This window comes from Psittacula echo, assembly GCF_963264785.1.
Source record: "Psittacula echo genome assembly, chromosome: 14".
In the NCBI taxonomy this organism is placed as follows: Eukaryota; Metazoa; Chordata; class Aves; order Psittaciformes; family Psittacidae; genus Psittacula; species Psittacula echo.
In genome coordinates, this window is record NC_137750.1 from 3,361,897 (window position 1) to 3,381,870 (window position 19,974).

The window sequence follows — 19,974 nt, forward strand, 5'->3', positions numbered from 1 at the left end:
CAACAGAAAAAAACAAAGTAATAACAAAACCACAACCAAATCCCCCATCTCCGCCTCCATCATGGATTTTGGAGATTTAGTAATTTCCTGTGTCACATATTGCTGTCTCTTGAAAATACATTCAAATACTTATTTTTCCAGGTAACTAGATGCTGGCATCAAAATTACCCGAAAAACTGATTTGGTCATGAGTGAGAATAGAAAGCACCAGAAAAACAAAGGTTTACAAACCTAGATCTGAAACTCCTTCAGTAAGGGATTTAGAAGTAAACACATTAAAACCAGAGCATACACACAGAGAGGCAAACTTGGTCACAGTATAAAGCCAGCTTTTTCCACTTCTCTAAAACTGCTACACTACCTGGCTGAAGCACTCTCTTAGGTCACCCTGATAAGCCAAAAGAGAGTTAAAAAAATCACTGGTCTTGAGCAATAAATACTTAACTGCTGCATTTGTTCTCTTCCAAAAGGGAGGAGAGACTAAATCAGAATTTGCTGGTGCTGCAGAAGTTCTGCATCTTGACAGAAGATGTTTTATTATTACAGAAATCAAAAGCTTATGCATAAAAAAATCACATCCTATTGAGAGGGTAAATGGTGAGGTAGAACATAAAACTTTGCAGCATTGGAACTCCCTCTTATCTCAGTGGAAACGAAAAAAGAATCAACTTGTCATTAATCTGATGAAAGATTATCTAAAACCTCTGCAGATTAGGCCACAGCTGAAAATGCTGCTCGCATCACTGATTAAATTACAGGTCACTGTAAAATCTTGAGGTGAAATTTGGGACTGATTTACAGAGAAGCATGCTTTCAAAATTAAGTACAATAAGCTGCCTTAAATCTTAAATGAAAGCTGGCTTGCTAGAATTGCACCACAGGCTCATTTTCCCCCCACAATTCAAATGCACATCAAAATAACAAACCATGTTATTTTGAGTTTCAGTAGTATTTGGAGAGTGAGAAGAATGTTACTTTTCAGTGAGGTGAGTTAAAGCAGTGTTCACACAGCCCTTTGAGCAAGTAAGATCATCCAGAATCATTAACTTCTTAAAACAATAACAAAGAGCCAAGTGAAAGCATCTGAAGAATCATATAACCATGCAAGAAGCATGCAGAGATCACAAACTACTAATAGCAGCTTCTATGCTTTAAATTCCTTTCAATTCCTTCAATTCATAGAAGGATCCATTGAAGGTTAACAAAACGTAAAGTCAATTCTGAAGAAGCGTGTCCTAAGGACAGCAGGAAAACAAAATGCCAAACTCTCAACTGACAAGTACCAGCCATCTCTCTCTGCTTACAGCAACATTCATCTCATTTCAGTCAGATTTACGTTCAACTGAAATACCTAGAAACTAAAATGCAGAAGTTCAGCAGCATTGGAGCTTTCCAGCTGGAGGATGCAGCAGAGTAATGAGGACAGAAAAACATTCAAGATAGTGAAATTTTCCCCAAGACTGAAATGGAACCAAGATGGTCCCTGACAACTTTCCCCATGCTAAAGACAAAGACTTTACTTATTAAAAAGCAAACCAAACCAACAAACAAACACTGTCAAACCCCAATGAGCAAAGATACGAAGTGAGGCTCAATCAAAAACATTGTGATAGACACCCTAGACTTTCCCAGCTTCGCAACTATCAAGACATAAGGGACCTTGGGGTTTTCTCAGCTTGTCAAAAAGCTTCTCAAGCCTCGCAACTGTCATATACAATTCAGTATAATATCTCAAAGATTAATTTTGCATTAGAGTGGTTTAAGCATTTAATGATTAAAAAACACTGGACTATGAAAAACAGACCAAAAAAAAAAACCACCAAAACACAAAACCCATAAAATTGCCAGTCATTCTATTACAGTACATAGAAATACTTTACAAAATCCACAAAATATTAAGGCAAAATAAGTAGAAATACGTGGCAAAAAGCATCCACATGTGTGTTTTCATTTAAATATGAGTTTTTCTTATTTTTTCCACATAGTATTTATAACTCAATGTTTCAAGGTGTAAACTTATTAACTGACAGATGTTGGCAAGAATCTTCCCTGCACTTGGTTATCCAGAACATGAAAGAGGTCTACTAAAAAATCAAAGCCACTAGCTCAATTTGTATTCCTCTCCATCCCTTGCATTAGACATGGAAGACAGCAATAGTTAATGAATTAGTTTAATGTATTAAACCCTTCTGGTGGTTTGGGGTTTTTCTTTTGGGCTGGAGGTTTTTTTGGTGTGCGATTTGTTCTCTTTTTCCCCTGAGAGCAAGAGAAGTAACTCCTACTTCTATCAGCTGTGATACATTTTAATTACAACATATGATAGGTCAATTACAGATTGCCTGACCTTAGCAGCTGCTTTACAGGCTTGACTCCTATTGAAACCAACTGAGTCAGAAAACGATGAGTACCTCCCACAACATATTTTTCAGTCCTAATTGCTAAGAAACTATGGCAGGTCGATACACAAAAGAAAAACAACTTTGCTGGCAGTGTGAATTAGCAGAATCATTTCACATACAAGTAGATAGAAACACCATATTTCTCATAAGGAGAAGGAAAATCAGCATACTGTGATGACAAAGTGGGGTCCTTACACATCTTAAAGCCCTTTTGTAAACACCCCTGAGCAATGAGAGAAACCTTCTTACTCTGTTTTTCTCTCTCACAAGGTGGGTACTGTTAACACATCTAGAAAGGTAATCTGTCATGCAAATACATCAAAAAACATAAACAAGATTGGGAAGAACGCAAACAGTGCTCTCCTCTTTGTTTGCAGCAGCATGGATCTACCCCAATATGGTCTTTCACTGCATGAATCAGGCCACAGATGTAAAAGAAAATGTAAAGCAAAAAGTATGTCTCAAAGGTTTAAGTTACTGAACAGTCTTCTGAACTTGTCAGCACTCCTTGAAAAGTGCTCTCACTGCCTCTGGTGAAAACTAGCTCCCAAAGATCAATAATGCACGAAGCAACACAGAGCACCAGAATTACTCATTCTCTCTGCTCAGAGAGCAATTACCTGTTCCTATATGGTATAATTCACTCTCACAGCATGCAGACACAGACATACAGACCTTAGCTTAGGGGAAAGTAGATCTCAGGTAGAAGAGTAAGATGGGGCAACATCTGTAAATGAAGTCATTCCTCCAGGCCTGTTTATTTCAGAGATGCACACGCTAAACTCTGAGCAGCTACACATGGAGCTGTAAAACACATCTCCCTTTCGCAAACATTGATCAATGCAGTTGTCTCCAGGAATTTCATCTGACAAACCCCACAGGCTGGAAATTAAAAGGTCAGAAAGTGGTGCCTTGTGGCAATACATACCCCAATTCCCCAGCTGCCTGCTGAATTCATAGCACAACAGAATCATAGAATAATTCTGATTGGAAGGAACCCCCCCAAAGGTCATTTAGTCCAACCCCAAATATGAAGAGCTTAAATTTGGTTTTAAATTAATTAAGAACCCCAGTTCTGCTTCAAATTCAAGTAGTATCCATGCAAGCTCTCTAATGTCATTCTTTCCAGTTACTTCCCTGTAAAAAGGGTTAACACCTTTCCTTTTCCATCCTATGATATTTGCTATTCAATAACCAGGTATTATCAGGCTTATGTTTGTCCAGCAAATACCTTCAGCACTGTAAAAGTTTCTATTGTGGGCAGAAATAATATCTATAGCCTCAACTACTTGATAAAACAGGCAAGAACAAATGCCCTCCACCATATGTGGGTTACATTTCGTGCACGCACATGCACAGAAAGGGAAGTGTCATTAAAGTAGCTTCAAGGAAATTAATTTTAGGTCATCAATTTTCAGGTCTTGATTTGCTGGGAGATAAAAGAACAGCAAAAGCCACCAGACGGATTCAAAAGGGCAACGGGAAATAGGCATCTTTGAGCCATATCCTGCCTTGCTCAATTACAGCAGTACACAGGCAATTCTCGTTTCAGGCATATGGCAATGTTCTTATACACATGCTTAATAAATCCACCACATATTTGTTTATCAGTCAAGCAGCTACACAAGCTCTGAGTTATGTACACTGGTACTAAGTTCATGAGTAACTTCCTCATCCATCACCACGCATCAGGGGTGTGACTGTTTAAGCAAGGCTTTTAATTGCAGAGAGGTCAAGTCAGAGAAGCCAAGCATGGGTGGCAGCTACAGCTGTCTTCCAGGGTAAGGTGACAAAACAGTGATGACTGAAGTGTGAGGAAGCTGCACACATCCCTGAGGAGCTCTCTCGGCCATGCCACATGTAATGAAGGCTTTAGCGACAAGACTTGTTCATCTTTTGGGGAAACTACAAAAAACAAACCTCCAGTACACGTGAAAAACTAGACATGGGATGGAAATCTCATCACCTCGCATTCACCACCACACTGTGAGACACATTCCTCTGTTACAACATGGAACAGCCTCTACAGCCTCTCTGATTTCTCCTGAGCAACATGAAGGAGTCAGAACTTTGATCATAACAGACAGGATTCTTTAACAGTGTGAGATCTGAACGGCTCACACAACATTTATCTGGCTTGGGGTAGTGGAGGAGGAGGCCTTAAAAGCCACTGTTCACATCATATCCATTTTGTGACTAGAAAGAAGCTTGCAGGACAGTGGACCCATAGAATTTTCATTGCTGAATACACCATTGGGCATCCGGATGCAAGAAAAAGACTTTTTAAAAGAGATCCTGAGAAGGTGAAGTGCTGAAACACCACTCGTGGTGCAGCACAGTGACTTGTTACCATTTTAATTGCGAAGCTTTAGCTTGATAGAAAGAATAATAAATGTCTAGCTAGAGTTGGTAAGACCTGGCCAATAAAAATGGAATGGAAAAGTTGTCCCAACTCATTAGAAAAGCAAGGGTTCATACAACTTGTTCAATAATCAAAACCAGTTACCCATCCACACCTCACAGCTGCATGACAAAAGAAGTGGAGATGCGTACAACCAAATATTTATGTTCTTAAATACAACATGCCTCCAAATTCATCTTTTCAGACACTCAGAGTTTTCTAGAGCTGTCAGGCACAGATCTTCAGCTTGCGTGTAACCTCTAGACAGTGTTAAGACATCCTGGAAAACCCAACCTGTTATTATAAAGGGAACAATAACTGGAATTACAAAGCACGAGACAGTTTGCATGCACAACTGGTCCCTTCTCTATCCACATCTCTTGTTATTCACAAGAATAACATATAAATAGAATAACAGCAATTATTTCTCCCCCAACCCCTCATAAAAATACTTCTATAAAGTTGTCACGTATTTGCTCAGAAGGTTTATTAAAGACCTGGCAAAGCCTTTATTAACTGGTACATTTTTGAGCTGACAGACATTCAGGACTATCTCCCCCTTCTCTTTTTGCAGTTCATATGTTTAATACTTCAACTCAAGTTGAAAAGGAAGAAGTGTGAAAGTGATTAGACTAAAAGAACTGCTACTGAGAAAGTCTTACAAAGATAAACCTTATCAAACTTCACAGCAGCTACAAACAAGAGAATAAACATATAGATCACTTTCATTTACCACCAAAGTACATTTATTTATGTGTTCAACACTAACCATTACACAAGAGTATTAGGAAATAAAGTGAAGCCCCTCCAGGCAGCAGAAATGATAGATATGTATTAAGCAAGCAGAATGGAAATACCCAGCTTGGAAGGCACCCAGAGCATTGGCCACTTTGGGACAGGGAGAGAGAAACAAGAGGTGGGAGGTGGGAATGCTCTGCAATGCTCAGCTATTGTGAGATTACCATTCCTGGCCTCAGCCAGGGGATGTTCTCGGAAACCTGGCAGAGCTCCGTGCAGGCAGGTTCTCCATGCCCTGGAGTTTCAGAGAAGGTAATGCAACACACTGCAACTAGAAGCCAAGAGACAGACAGCTCCAAACTTAGACAACTTCCACTGTCTGCTTTTAGTATCACATGTTAAGCAGTATTTTCAATCACAAGTGTGTGAGCATGACCATCTCCCTGCCTCACAAAGAAGCCTTATTCTTTGAGCCTGTCTGAACTCATAAACCAGCCATTTTTATTTCCTCAGGCTTAATCCCGACTTCCAGTGAAACAAAATTATTTCTGCAGCTCTCTATTTGATTTCAGATCAGAACTTCACTGCAGCTCATGACAGGTTTCAGTCCTGTCACCTGGTTTGACATTACCAGTATCAAAGGATACAGTGGCTTGGTTTGTGCTTACATTTTTGCAGTCCAGTTTTACAACTGAAGTTAATTTAAACAAAACACATGAAATCCAGGATAAGATCTAGAGTCTTACAGCTCTCAGACCTCTGCATAAGCTACTAAAACCCAATATAGCAATTTTTTGGACTCAAGCAGAGCCTTTAGAAGAGCATCCCAGTTCCTGAATTTTCATACTCTTTTAAGAGATCCTTTTTTAAGCTTGACCATCACATCTTCTCACAGCTTCAGGATAACAATTCTGCATTGATAGGGTAAGTGGTCCATGACATGCCATATGTTCACCAGCACTATGGGACATTCTTCTGCAATGTTCCTGTCATCCAACACCAGAAGGGTCAGAGAGCATAACAGTTTATAAACCACAGAGACACAAGATAATGAATATTAAAGCCCAGTTCATATGACAATTCATTTGCACTACCCTCCTGGCCTTTATGGGAAAACACCGCTATTTACTAGGTCTTATTGATCTTCTCTTATCCTTTGTCCATCAGTTGTCTTGTCTTTTAGAACACCAACTTAACTGCTGCACTATGTATCGATTAGGACTTTGCACAGCAGAATAACACACCTTGCTGAACATAAAGGAGCAAGTTAAATAGGAGAGAAAAACAATGAGCTAGGAATTTCGAAAAGCAAGAAGGAAAGACAGGCAAGATCAGAGAATAAACCCTTTTTTGCTATTATGTTCTCATGTCTCTCCAAAGACACCAACAATCGGCTTCAGAGACAATAGTTCTGAGTACCCAGAGAATAAAGATGATTGGTAAATAACCCGACACCTCAGAACTCTGAAGCAGGAAGAAAAAAACCTATATGGCTGACTAACACTGCAGATATTTCAGCCACTCTTGTGAAAACTTGCTCCTCTGCTTCCTATCTCCCAGGATTTCCAACGGGTGCAGGACTGGTCTTGGCTAACACAACAGGAAGTTTTTAAGCAACTCCAATGCCTTATTTTAAGGCACTCACCTGCTATTTTACAAAGATATTGTCATCAAGGACCCCATTAAATGGTGATGCAGGCAAAGACTGCACTATAGAACTGGTCTGATTGGAAGTCTTACACTACTTGCCAAAGAGAGGGGATTTGCTCAAAACTCATGAAACAAAGTTAGCACGTGGCAGCCTCCAGTGCAAAATTACTCCAATAAAGGACTTGTGTGAAAGAACCTGAATATCACTTTAAAAGCCTTAAAATTTCATTTGCCAAGTAGGTAGGTACTTTTGGACCTACAATATGTAAAGCCGGTCCCAGATCCAAGCAACTCCATTCACTTCCAGTTCTTCCAAAGATCACCATACTTAAACGCTAACTCTGCAGGTGGTTACACCTCAGCTCTCACAATGCTCCTGCCTGAAGAGACACACAGAGGCTAAGGCTGTTGAGGGAAGTTCCTAACCAACATGCAATCTTCAGGTTTTGTTGGCTCAGGCTGAAAACAGGGTCTTGGGCAGTAACTATTAACCTTCTGCCTTCAAACTTCTGGGCTTGCCATGTTAACAGAAGCTTAAAAAATTTAAGCTGTCCAAGAACAGATAATTCACAATTCTGACAGAAAAGGGTCATACATTTTTATGACACAGTATTTGCGATTCTGTCCCACACATCCAGAAAAGCTGAATTCAATCACCTGTAGTACAAAAAAAAATATCTCACAAACTCTTTACTTTGTGGATCTCAACCATTTCCTCTACAATAACGAAACAAGTAGTACACTTCTTGGTTTTTAAACCAGCAATCAACAACAGCTTTACACATACCATAATGATATGCACTGAAGGAATAAACTCAAAATGGGGAATACTAACTAATAATCCTAAAGCTTTCGCTATTTACCATGGTGACTCTGGAGGTCTTAAATCTTGCTGTTACTACACTAGAGCGACATTTCTGAGGGACAGACACCACTGTACTTTGCAGTTCTGCCTTTGCTCCACAGCTGTTAAATACTGCTCTTCCTCAAGGTACCCATGATGGTGTTACTCAGCTCAATTTAGAAAAACAGTTCCCAATCTTTCAGAAAATCTTCACATTTTCTGTTTCCATTCCAGTCTGCAACAAGAAAAAGACTCTGCAAACACAAGCCTGTTTTTGTATTCCATATCCTTTTCCAGGAAGCCTAATGAAGATGCTGCCTTCCCTACAGACCTGCACAATAGAGACAAGGCAACAAAAGAAAACACTTAGAACTAGTGAGGCAACAATAGAAAATATTTTGACAACTGTGTTACAAATTTCACCAATTTCCAAATAACACAACATCCAGACAGGAAACAGCATATCTGAGACAGCAAGAGACACCAGTGAGAAGATCCCAGGCATGAAACAGCCTGGCAGACCTGGAGCTTGTGCATTATTTCCCACCAGTTGAGTCTCAGCAGAGTTTTCCAGAGGATCTCTTTAAAAAATAATAATAATAATTACAAAAGCCTCCCGCCTACCCTAGTTAAGCAATCTCATTTCACCTCCTCTCCTTCATATCCCTTTCCTCCCTCAACACTAATGCTTACTTCCACAGTATATACAGTTGCTTGCTTACTTCTCAGCACACAGACCTAACCTTGCACTAGGAATAAATAGTGCAAGATGTCAAAGCCTTCAAGTCAGGATGGCTCAAGAACTACGAAGATGCACCAATCTGCTTGCACCACCACTTTGCTTCAATCCTTTCTCCCACCACACTGAACAATTTATTCTCCTAAACATCAGCATGAAAGGACTTTACACGGCATACTAACTGACAATTCTCTATCAGAAAACAAAAGGGAGATGAAGATGGAACCAAGGTAATTAAAGCACTTATCTGGTACACTGAACACGCAGCATTTTCTATCTTCAAAGTACACTGCTAAAAATAAAAACTAAAAGCCCGTATATTTCTTTACAGAATACATATTCCTCTTGAAGAGCTGATTAACTGGTTTCTGTAAATTCACAAGCGAGGTGCTTGAGTAGATAACTACAGAGATAAACACCTATGTCAAGGTCTCACACATACGTAATGAAAGTAAATGCTATCTTACAAACAACATACTTCAACAGAATTAGCTCACATAAGTACTACTTTTCTCATATGAAGACTTATTCTGCACTTCATCACATTGTGAATGTGGTAATTTACATCTAAACCTGCAAACTGCATTTTCTTAAAAAACTTTGGTGAGCTACACAAAGCTATGAGCTATAGCCATAAGAGCTGCAGATGTTGTCACAGGGCAGGAAAGAAGAGACTGCTCAGTGAGGGCAAGCCTTCACATTAAATTGACTTGGTAAAATTCAGGAAGAGGTTAAAATAGCTGGAAAACTAATAAACAAAAGGGGACTTGGAATAAAAGGTTTTTCTGCACATAAAAAGTAGCGGAGAAGAAAATTAGACTGTAGGAATCTAGTTTAATAAAAATCAATAAAGCTACTAAACTGTTCTCTATCAAATTCTCTTTTAAGTATCTCCTTTGTCATGATGCCTTAAAAAAAGCTTAATAATCATATTAGTAATGTCCTGAAATAACTGCCTCCTTGTATTGTCCCACTGTTTGCTTAATTTAGTCATCTGTTGTCTCTTGAAATACAAGCACTTTAGAGAAGAGAACATATTTTCCCGTCATTGTACAACACCTTGGAAAATCAAAAGTGTTCCATGAATAGGGTTTCCTAGATGTCACATGCCAGTGCAGATAGGTTGTTTTTCCCAGAAACATAAGTGAAAATTTAAAATACATTAACCAATTTATCTGGTTATTATCTGGAATTTCAAAATCTGACAACTACATTGCCCTACAAGTAGCTCGAGAGTTACTTTGATGCTTGTCATTTCTCCTCTGTAACCGTTGTGAAATCACAATATAAGTTTAGGTTGAAAGAGACCTCTGGAGCTAGTCTGGTCCAACATCTTGCTCAACACAGGGTCAACTTCTTGCTTTATACCAAGGAGAGGACACCAGGACTAAGGTCAGCTGTATGCGGTATTGCAAGTCTTGTTCTGAACATCAGAGATCTTGGGCCATCAACGCCAGGCAGTCTATCACAGTTTAGACAACTCTGTACCGAAGGCTTTTCCCTGAACAGGTCTCTCATGACCCAGCAGGCACAAAGCCAACACTGCCTTACTTAACTCGCTCATTTGCCCCTCAAGTGCTGTATTCTTCAGCAGTCCTGACGCATAGGCTAAGTTCTCTCATTATTTCACTGTTCTACCATCCTCCCCCTTGAAATCACAACACATCCTTTCCAGTGTCTGCTTTACATTAGCTACAGTAAGAAAACTTACTTATCTTCCCCTTTATTGGGTACATGTGGCAACCTTATGCATTTCCAGAGTTGATTTCTACTTTGAATACATTAAATCTCTTCTAATACCAAGTACACACTCACAAAGACTCACAGTATTAACGCTTATCTTTATTTCTCTAATCTCTAAGCCTATACTATACTCCTATTTTTCCAACATACATTGTCATCTGATTGTTTCATTTAGGGCAGCAAGGGCTTCTAGAATATGATGCCTTTATTCAAGGGTAAGTGCTTTAGAGCACACAATTAACACTACTACTTACTGTGGACATCTGATACCGCAATTTCTAGCTTACCAAAGGAAAAGAATAAAAATCCAGAGGTTCGAGGGACTTTTCCAAGCTCCAAGATTGTGTTTAAGACCAGAATTTAATTACCATGCTCTTCACTCTTTTGAAACCTACCATTTATCCTAATAAACAGCCTTAATTTTAATTCAGCTCCTGGGCAGGTATCAGCTACACTGTGTGCGCTCAGCACCACAATCCACTCATTTTGTGGGCCATAACAAGCTGAAGCTCAGAACAGGACAGGGGAAGAACAGCACATGAAACATACCCTTACATATGTTCACTGCCATGCTTGCGACTCGTCACCTGCACACTCACACAACATAAGGCTGGCAGCCTTTCTGACACGCTACCAGAGAAGCCTTCTGACTTCATCTAATGGATTTGGTCGAGTTTGCACAGAAAGGCGAGGCGAGAGCAGCACAATCCCCAAATCTATCAACTAAGAAGCTGTTAGAACATACCTTCAGTCCTCTAGCTACATCATTTTAAATATCAGCTACATTAACCTTTTATTTACTAGGCAAATTTCCCTATCTCCCACTCCTTTGTTTTACACAAACACAACAGGGAAATTGCTGGCATTATACATTCTCTAGGTGTCCTGCTCCTCATTCTTTACTTTGTAAAACAGTTGTATTGAAGTTCTTTAGTTAGAAACAACTAAGCATTTGCTATTAAGATTTTGAACTGCTAAGTGTTCTTCTCATGCAAAAAGAAGTTTGTGATTATCATACGTGCTTTATTGGGCTGTGTCCTTCAAGTTTTTACTTTGGACTTCATTAACTTCCTTTCTTTTCTGAAATAAAAGCAATATAGGTCATTTAAGGAAGTTCCCTGCATGGACCACAGTAAAGTTCACTAGAGAAGTACTTGGCTTACCAACACAATTCACAGGGGATACCATATGCCCAGAGAGCCCAATATAACGCATCTTTGAATACAAAATTACCTTCCTGGTCTTTTGCTCAAGTACCTTACCCTGCCCTGCCTTAGAAGTCTGCCTCAAACCTCAGCACCTACCCGGAGTCTTATTACAGTGTCACCCACATCAGAGCAGCTTGCTAGATCAGCTTTGAAGTCAATCAGAACAGTAACCTCTCATATATCATAAAAAAACCCATGATGCCAGTCTTTAAAAGTCTATTCTAACATCAAACACGTTAGCTTACTTTTTTTTGCTTAAGTTAAAGTGCTTTTACCTCTAATTTAACACATTTTCAATTAAGAGAATATTGAAACGGTGCCTAAATTTTATTCAGTTTAGGAATATGAAGTTATTTTAGAATTAAAAAAAAAACCCACTACATCTTCTTGTAAACAAAATACACCCCTGAGATTGTGAGCCTGCCTTGTTTTCCCAGTTATGCAGGCAAGATCATCTTGAACGGGTTGTGAGAAGACAGAGGAGTATGACAAAGCATCTTAACAGAAGATAATCTTAGAGCACTGAAGTCTTACACTGATCTATCTTAGAGTTACAACATGAAAGTTACACACACGACAGTTACAACATGAAAGTTTAACTTAAACTCAGCTGTACACTTAACTCCTCTAAATTAAGGGCAGAAGTTCCGTCAGATATCTGCTGACAAACAGAGATCATCAAGAAGCTGAGCACACACATTTAGAAAGAACTTTAGCACATGCTGAAGAGACAGGTTTAATGCATTTAGATATTGAACTGCAACAGAGAAGTAAATTACAAACGATACTGAGAATGAAGAGAAACAGACGCTAAAGAACCGACACCTAAGAAGAGATGGAAACAATTTTAGGAGCCAGATACAAAAAGCTAATTGGAAATCCTCTCCCCGGTTCCTCCGAGAATAAACGTTATCGCTGCTCCTGCTGCTTGTTTTTAAGGTATCGCTTCTACTCCGGCAGCGCTCCTGCCGGACCGCATACCCCCTTCAACCAACCCTCCAGCTCAGTCACCCTGATGGCAGGGGGAAGTAACTCCATCCCGCCAGACCTTGCCCAGAGTAAAAATAACCCCGCACCCAACCGCGCCAGCCCCGGCCCGGGAACGGCTCAGCACCCTCGGCGGCCCCACAGCATCACAACCCGCCCGGGTCCCCGCGGCCGGACCGACAGCAGCGCCTGCCGGCCCCTCACGGCCGCCATCAGACCCTACCGGACCAGCCGCCCCCCGGGGCGCCCCGGCCGCCTTAGGCCCGGCCCGGCCCGCTTCCCTTCGCCGCCAGACACCCGTTCCTTCTCTCCTGCCGCCAGCGCCGCGGAGCCCGCCAGGCTCCCGCGCCTCACGCCGGGCGCTGCTGCAGCGGCGGCGCTTCCCGCCCCGGCGGGTGCGGCAAGGAGCGCGGGCGCTGGCCAGAGAGGGCCAAGGCGGCGCGGCGGGGCCCGCCCTGCCTCACTTACCTTACCCGCAGCTCATGGCACTGCCCGGCGCGGCCCCGGCGTCCCCCGGCCCGCGCCACCAGCGCCGCGCCGGGCGGTGGCAGGGGGAGGAGAAGCGGCGGGGCTGCCCGGCGCCGCCAATCCGGGCCCCGCGGTGGGCCGGGCCTGCCGGAGCCGCCGCAGCGCCGGACGGAGGGGCGGGGCGGGGCCCGCGGCGGGCGGGAGGTGTGAGGCAGGCGCGGCCAGGCCGGGCAGGGGGAGCTGCATGAGGGAGGAATCGCCCCTTCCCTCAGGCGGCCTCCCGCTGCCGAAGTTTCAGGCAGTGGTGACACAAGGAAACGCTCCCCAAAACGCGGAGCCGCTCGGGGAAACGGTAACGGGCCGGTATGGAGCCGTGCCGGTAACACGAACAGCCCCCGTGCCTTGAGAGCGGCCGTGGGTAACAAACGCCCCGGTGGAACGGCGGTGGTGCTCAACCTCCCCGTTCCCCGCGTCTGCTCCGACCGCGTTTGGGAGCAGCCGGTTCCAGGAAGCGCTGCCTTTGGCTGGGTTGGTCTCGCCAAGGCAAGTGTTGACCGCTGTCATCCCTGACTACATCGTGTGGTGGAAGGAGCTGCTGCCTGCAGGAGATGTATGTTCGAGCACTCAAAATACAGCTGTTTGGTAGCAAAGCGTTATACAAAGAGCCAAAAATTACCTGTTACCCAGCCAGCGAGGCCCCACTCCTAGGAAACACACCATGCCAGAGGAACTCTAATTTTCTCCTCGTTTCCCAATTTGCAGCAGACTGAGAAAGAAAAGAAATATCTCTGTCAAAAGGTTGTTTCCCCAGTAATGGTCTGTGCAATAAATTACAGCCTTACCACTGCTTTTACCCTTCACTTTGTTGCTCTTGCTTCCTAAGACAGTTAATAATGAGATTACATTTGCACTGGGTTAGATGGATGTTGGCCTTAGCTAGCCAGGTTTCTTTAGCTACCCCATGGATTAATTTGGCCATGTCACCTTCTTCCTCTTCAACAATTTCAGTTCAAATTAAAACATGATGAATCCCTCAAAACCTTTCAGACTCCCTTCATTTCACACCAGTGGTCAGATTTATGATACTTTATGCAGTGATGAGGCAAAAATTTATTTATTTACTAGCTGACATTTAGTGGGATATGTGCGCAGCATTCAAATTGCTCCAAACTACCTAATGTTGAAAGTTAAATATAGAGCTATAGCTCAGGCAGGCGCCCTGTTACACTAAACATTGTATAGGTGGTAGGTAGTAGGTTTTGCTGTCTAGTTCAAAAGTAGGTGCAAGTAGCACTCATCCTGCTTTTCCCTTTACATTTCAGAGACAATTCAGTGCTGTTTTATCACCCAGCATCTTGGAGTTCTTCAAGGCCCTTACTTGGCTGTTTTTAAACCAGGATTCCTGCATGTGGCTGTAAAACCAGAGGTACTGACAGTGGCCAGCACCCACCACCTGCATCAACCTGCACCAGCAAGGAAAGGCCTGAGCTCACCAAATGGAGTAACAGAACCTTCAAGTCGTTGGATGTCCAAGCCATAAACTTAGCAGTCTTGAGCCTCTACAACCTGAAGGAACCCAACAAAAAGCTGCACTCTGTGAGCATCACTGCATCACCTTTATTTATCCTGCAATCTTTTTAATTAAAAAGACAACATATTTAAAATATATGTGAAAGTGCAGTCAATCATCTAGCATAGGTTTCTTTTCATAGCTGTCACTGTATATAGGCAGACCTTTGAATCATTACACAAAGCTGATGTTAATGTTTCCAAAGGCTAACGGTTAAGATAAGATAACAGTTGGTTTCTTAACAACAGGTTTTCCCCACAGGAACAGGGACTGTGGCTGAAACTGTGCCTGATGCTTTGGTTTTAGCTGTGTTAAACCATAAACAATTCACTAGAATTTCTGAAGCTCTTCCTGCCCTGCATTTGCACATGACTTGGGCAACATGTGGCCTTAAAGGCTTGACCTCAAGAGGAATATTTTTGCACCTAAATTTAGGTGCTCAGCAGAGGCTTCTTCCATAGAGGGGTATGTGCTGAGCAGAGGCTGGAGCCAGCCACTGGGAAAAACTGGGCACAAGCTGTGACTGACCAGGTTACCTGCCTCTGAGCTTTGTGGCACATATGGGAATCCTCTTCTAAAGGTAAGTCCCAGTCAGATGGAAGAGGGGAAAAAGGAAGAATCTCTGCATTTTTGAATCATTCAGTGCTGTATGAGTAAATTCTTTCATTGGATAATTTATCTTCCACCCATCCTACAAAAAGACAAGAGAATAAAGTAATGCATATTTATTTTTAACATTTCAGGATCCAACGTATAAATATGCAGTCATTCTGAGGAACAACAGGCCTGCAGGTTCTAGAAATAGGTATCTGTAGTCAGGAGCTGCCTTTGAAAAAAATTACTTTAATCACTTGGAATATGTGAGGCAGACATTTAAATGCCTTTTAAAAGCAGGCTGTAAAATAAAAAGTAATATTTCTCTCCCAGAGCTGTTGTGAGGCTCAGTTCATTTCTCTCTAATGCCCCCATCAGAATTTCACAGCTCACAGAATCACAGAATCCCGAGGGTTGGAAGAGACCTCAAAAGATCATCTAGTCCAACCCCCCTGCAAGAGCAGGGTAACCTAGAGTACATCACACAGGAACTTGTCCAGCTGGGCCTTGAATATCTCCAGCGTAGGAGACTCCACAACCCCCCTGGGCAACCTGTTCCAGTGCTCTGTCACTCTCCAGTTTAAAGCTTGTGCTTTTGTGGGTAGAGAACATTACACGAGATTTGGGTTTCCAAATGGTTTTCACAAACCTCTCATTGCCATCAGATCTCCTGGGGAAGACCCAAGAACTGCAGGACAGACCTGCTTGCAATTTAATACTGAGAAGCTTTAGAACGAATGAGGCAGCAGCTGTGCCTGAACGTGTGAATCTTGGCATACGTGGTCCTGTGTGCCTGTCTGCGAACAGCCTTACTGTTGTTTGTTTGTTATCTGTACAATATTAAACGCAATGGAAAGATGCTTACCACGGAAAAAACAAACAAGTCCCCCAGCCCACTCAACGTGTGCAGCAACCCAGCAAGCACTTGCATGGCCAGCGTTTCCCAGTGGGCTCCAGCTGGTTCTGACTATGTGTACCAAGGAGAGCATGAGCTTCCTGAATGCCACACTCCTTCCTGTGCTTGTGTGCCTACCTTCTGCTTATCAGACGCTGAAGCAAAAGTGTTCTCAGCACCTCCCAGTTCCTTCCCTGCAATGGTTCACTGGTTCACTGTTGCCTTTGGACCTGAGTTCAGTAAGTTGCAATCTGTCCATCTTGGCCTCCAACCCATCACTTCTTCCCAGCAGCTGATCCCAGCTGCTAAGCAGTGCTTCTGCCTGGCTTCTCGCTGGCACAAAGGAGCACAGCCAGGTCATACTCTCCTTGGGTATACGGGCCTAGCTTCAGCTTGACTTCTAAAAGCCCCTGGGACCTTCAGAAGCTCTGAGCATTTGTTGCTTCCTGTGCTAAAGCACATAATTCTGTGGGGTTTTTTTTTGTATTGCTGCTTCATTTTTAAAGCTGAGCTGAAGATAGATCCTCTCCTCCTCATTTGTCCTTGTGATCTTCCTCTTTCCCTCTGTCCTTTATTTTATTTTTAATTTACTAAAGGTTTCTAGATTGCCAAGTATCTGTGGAGAAACAGCTACATGCTACTCCTCACATCAAGAAATGTGTCTCAGAAAAGACACATTTCTAGAGCCGGGGGGGTTCTAACACCCACCTATCTCCCCGCAGCTGTGGGCTGAGGTACTGGGCAGCAGCACAGCCTCTCTTGTGGCTGCCCAAGTGGCTGTCAAGTGGCTTCACAGAACAGGCTAAAACAAGGTCAGCAGGGCATGCAGAGCTAGAGCCGTGCTGCTGAGATGTCACCCAGAGGCAGACCTGTTCCCAAGGAAGGTGCTTTGCAATGCAGCCTAGGTCAAACACTCTCAATGCTGTGAATTCACACTGGTTTCCTCAGACCTGCAAAAAACCTTCCCGATGCTTCTCACACAGGCCAATCTCCGCCCCCCAGCACTGAACCCACATAGGGAAAATGGCTGGTGCGTACCTACAGCAGCGATGCCATCCATCCCTGGAGAAGAGGTGAGTCCATCTGCCCTGCAGAGCAGCCACGTGCACGCTGCCAAAGTCACATGAAGGTTGTGAGAGCTGGTATCTGTATTTCAGTGTACCTGGCAAAGGCACAAAACTCTAAAAGCCTGAAATTTGATCTGCACATGATGGAGAAGTCAATACCCCTCCCTCCACAGAGACTTCCCCGAGTTAGAATATGTACTAGCTGAGTGCTGGAGTACTTCAGACCACAACTGTGGCAAAATACAAAGCTGGAGGAAGGTACTGGGGATACACTGGGAGTAGTCTACATTTTGTCTCTGCAGGCATTACACCAGAAGTCCTTGACAATAACATCAGATGCTACAGACAACTTTCTACTAATCAGGAAAAGCAAAGCACAAAATAAACAACACGTCCTGACCTTTCAGCTGCAAACTTATTCACCTATTTTAAATCTACAAGTAAATTTAGTACTCCTGATACAGAACAGCTGAAGCTACATATTTAAACCATGCACATACACTGCTAGTTTTCCACACGCACAGCTCTACCACAGGAATGTTAACACCAGCCAGCAGTACCCATCTGCTCTTGCCTGGACAGATGCTAAGGTTCCACACTGATGTTCCTGATTTAATTGGTTAGTAAGGGGAAAAGAGCATTGACTGCAGACTAGAAACTAACAGCAACCTTCAGATCCAGAACTCCAACTGTCCAATATTCAGGAGGAGCTAGGTCCACAAAGCTTTTCTGGGGGGAGAAGCAGAATGTATGGTCAAGTAGTCTATAATGGCTTTATTTTCCCTTCACAGGGAAAGTCAGAAATATTAATCTGAATGAATGACAAGTGTGACTTGAGAGTGGTTAGTGAAGTTACACTGGAGTCCTGCATGAGTGCTGTTACTCAGAATTGAAGTGGTCTTCATTTGATTTAGCTTTCTTCAGTTTCAGAGTGCAGTACTCTAAACCCAATTAATGACACTTAATTCTGAATATGAATATCTGCGTGGGGTTTAACAGGATTTAACTAATCTATTTTAAGAGATAATTCAGGTAGGGTTTCCTGAATGTCCCCCTTTGAGGAAAGACTCGCATCAATAGATTTAATGGGAATTGTTCCTAGATCATGCTGGCATGAGGTCAAAACATCACTACCATAAAAATAGCAAATCTTGCTCAGGTATCTTTGTTCTGAGAGGATTAAACACCTGATCCAGAGCTGAATGTATACGTGGTAAAACAGAATCAGAAATTGCAACATGAAGTGAATTCTCAGTTACAAAAGAGGAATAAAACACTGAAGAGACTTTGCTCTCTCAACCGAGATCGAGAACTGGCATAGATGGATGCCTGTCAGGGCATTTCCCATGTTCTGAAGGTGCCACGTGCATTGTTTTCATAAGGCTGATCCCATTTAGGCTGTTGTGCAGATATAGACAATGTAATTTCAAATCTGAACTTTGCTAAAACCTTTATTTACATGAACTTTGCCAAGGTGTCAGGAGCTGCAATCTCTGTAACAGTAATCAGCAACCTTTAACTGAGCAGCAGCATCATTGTGGCCCACATCCAATGTCATAGAATAAACCCAAGTGTCTATGCCAGTCAGTCCAACATTTTGGAACAAAATAAGGGGCAATGTCTTCTTTTAAACAGGGCAAGTCAGACACTGAGCTTTGCTGAGGAGACCAGGCTTAAACAATGGGAACACAAAGGTGCAGTTACACCCCGGAACAAACAAGAGCACAACTCTGAAAGCAAACACAGGACTGACATTTTCCCATGTTAAAGAACTGCCTCTGACAGAGCATTAACTGCTTGTCTATTCACACAGAACAATCACAGCCAAGATTCAACCCTGCCTTCCTCTCCCTACAACCAATCAAACACCAGTGACAGCTCCATGCTGGCCCATTTCTCTAACAGATTTGGATCCAGCTTCCGAAGCCAAATGTTCTCAGTGCCCCCACAACTGAATTCTTGTTCTGGACTTCATAATTTCCTTCCCTCCAATAATATTAACTGTACACCACTCTAGGATAAGGACCTCAGCTCAGAGATGTATTAAATACAATCTCACTATGATAATCATTCAGGTGGCTAAATAAGGTATCTATGCTCCTTAGACTATATATTATAGCTAGTGAAAAGGACCAGGCAGCTCTAAAGGGCAGTTCCTAACAGGACTCTCAGTGACTGTACTAGAGAGCAGAGTAGCCTCTTAGCTCAGACATCCAAGGTAGATGTCTAACATCAGGCACTGAGAATACTCCGCTCAGCCTGACTTTGTGATTTTAGTGACCAGGTGCATAATTCAGTTTCCAAATACTGCCCTGATCCTTCTGCTCAACTTCCAAAGTCATCTTACATTGCTACCTACTGCAGATAGAATCACACTGTGCAGGGCAACATCTGTCTCCATATGACCTTGGTTTCTTTCATATAGAGGAGCTGTTCCCTGTTGTTTAAGAATGAGTCATGCCCTGTTCAGAGTATCATTAAATCTTTCAATTAAACATTGCCCAGTAATCTATCACACCAGAATCCCTGAGTCAAAATTCCAAGTACTGATAGATAATATATTTTTCACATAAATCCAGTGAGATATAGTAAGGAATCTGATAAGTATATGCACAGTCTGCTCTGGGAAAAAAAGTAAACTAAACACAGTCTTAAGGTTTTAGAACATCAA

General features: G+C 42.5%; 1 protein-coding gene across 2 annotated transcripts in view; it reads right to left on the reverse strand.

The window, feature by feature from the left end:
- TEX2 (testis expressed 2) overlaps positions 1-13,876 on the reverse strand; it is a 49,627-nt gene extending 35,751 nt beyond the window's left edge. The window contains exon 1 of one of the 2 annotated variants that reach the window (XM_080629623.1): positions 13,854-13,876. The gene's annotated coding sequence lies outside the window, so the exon portion shown is untranslated. Of the gene's footprint in view, positions 1-13,177; positions 13,306-13,853 lie in introns of those variants that run through there. The other variant, XM_080629622.1, reaches the window with a different exon arrangement.
- Positions 13,877-19,974: the final 6,098 nt, after the last annotated feature.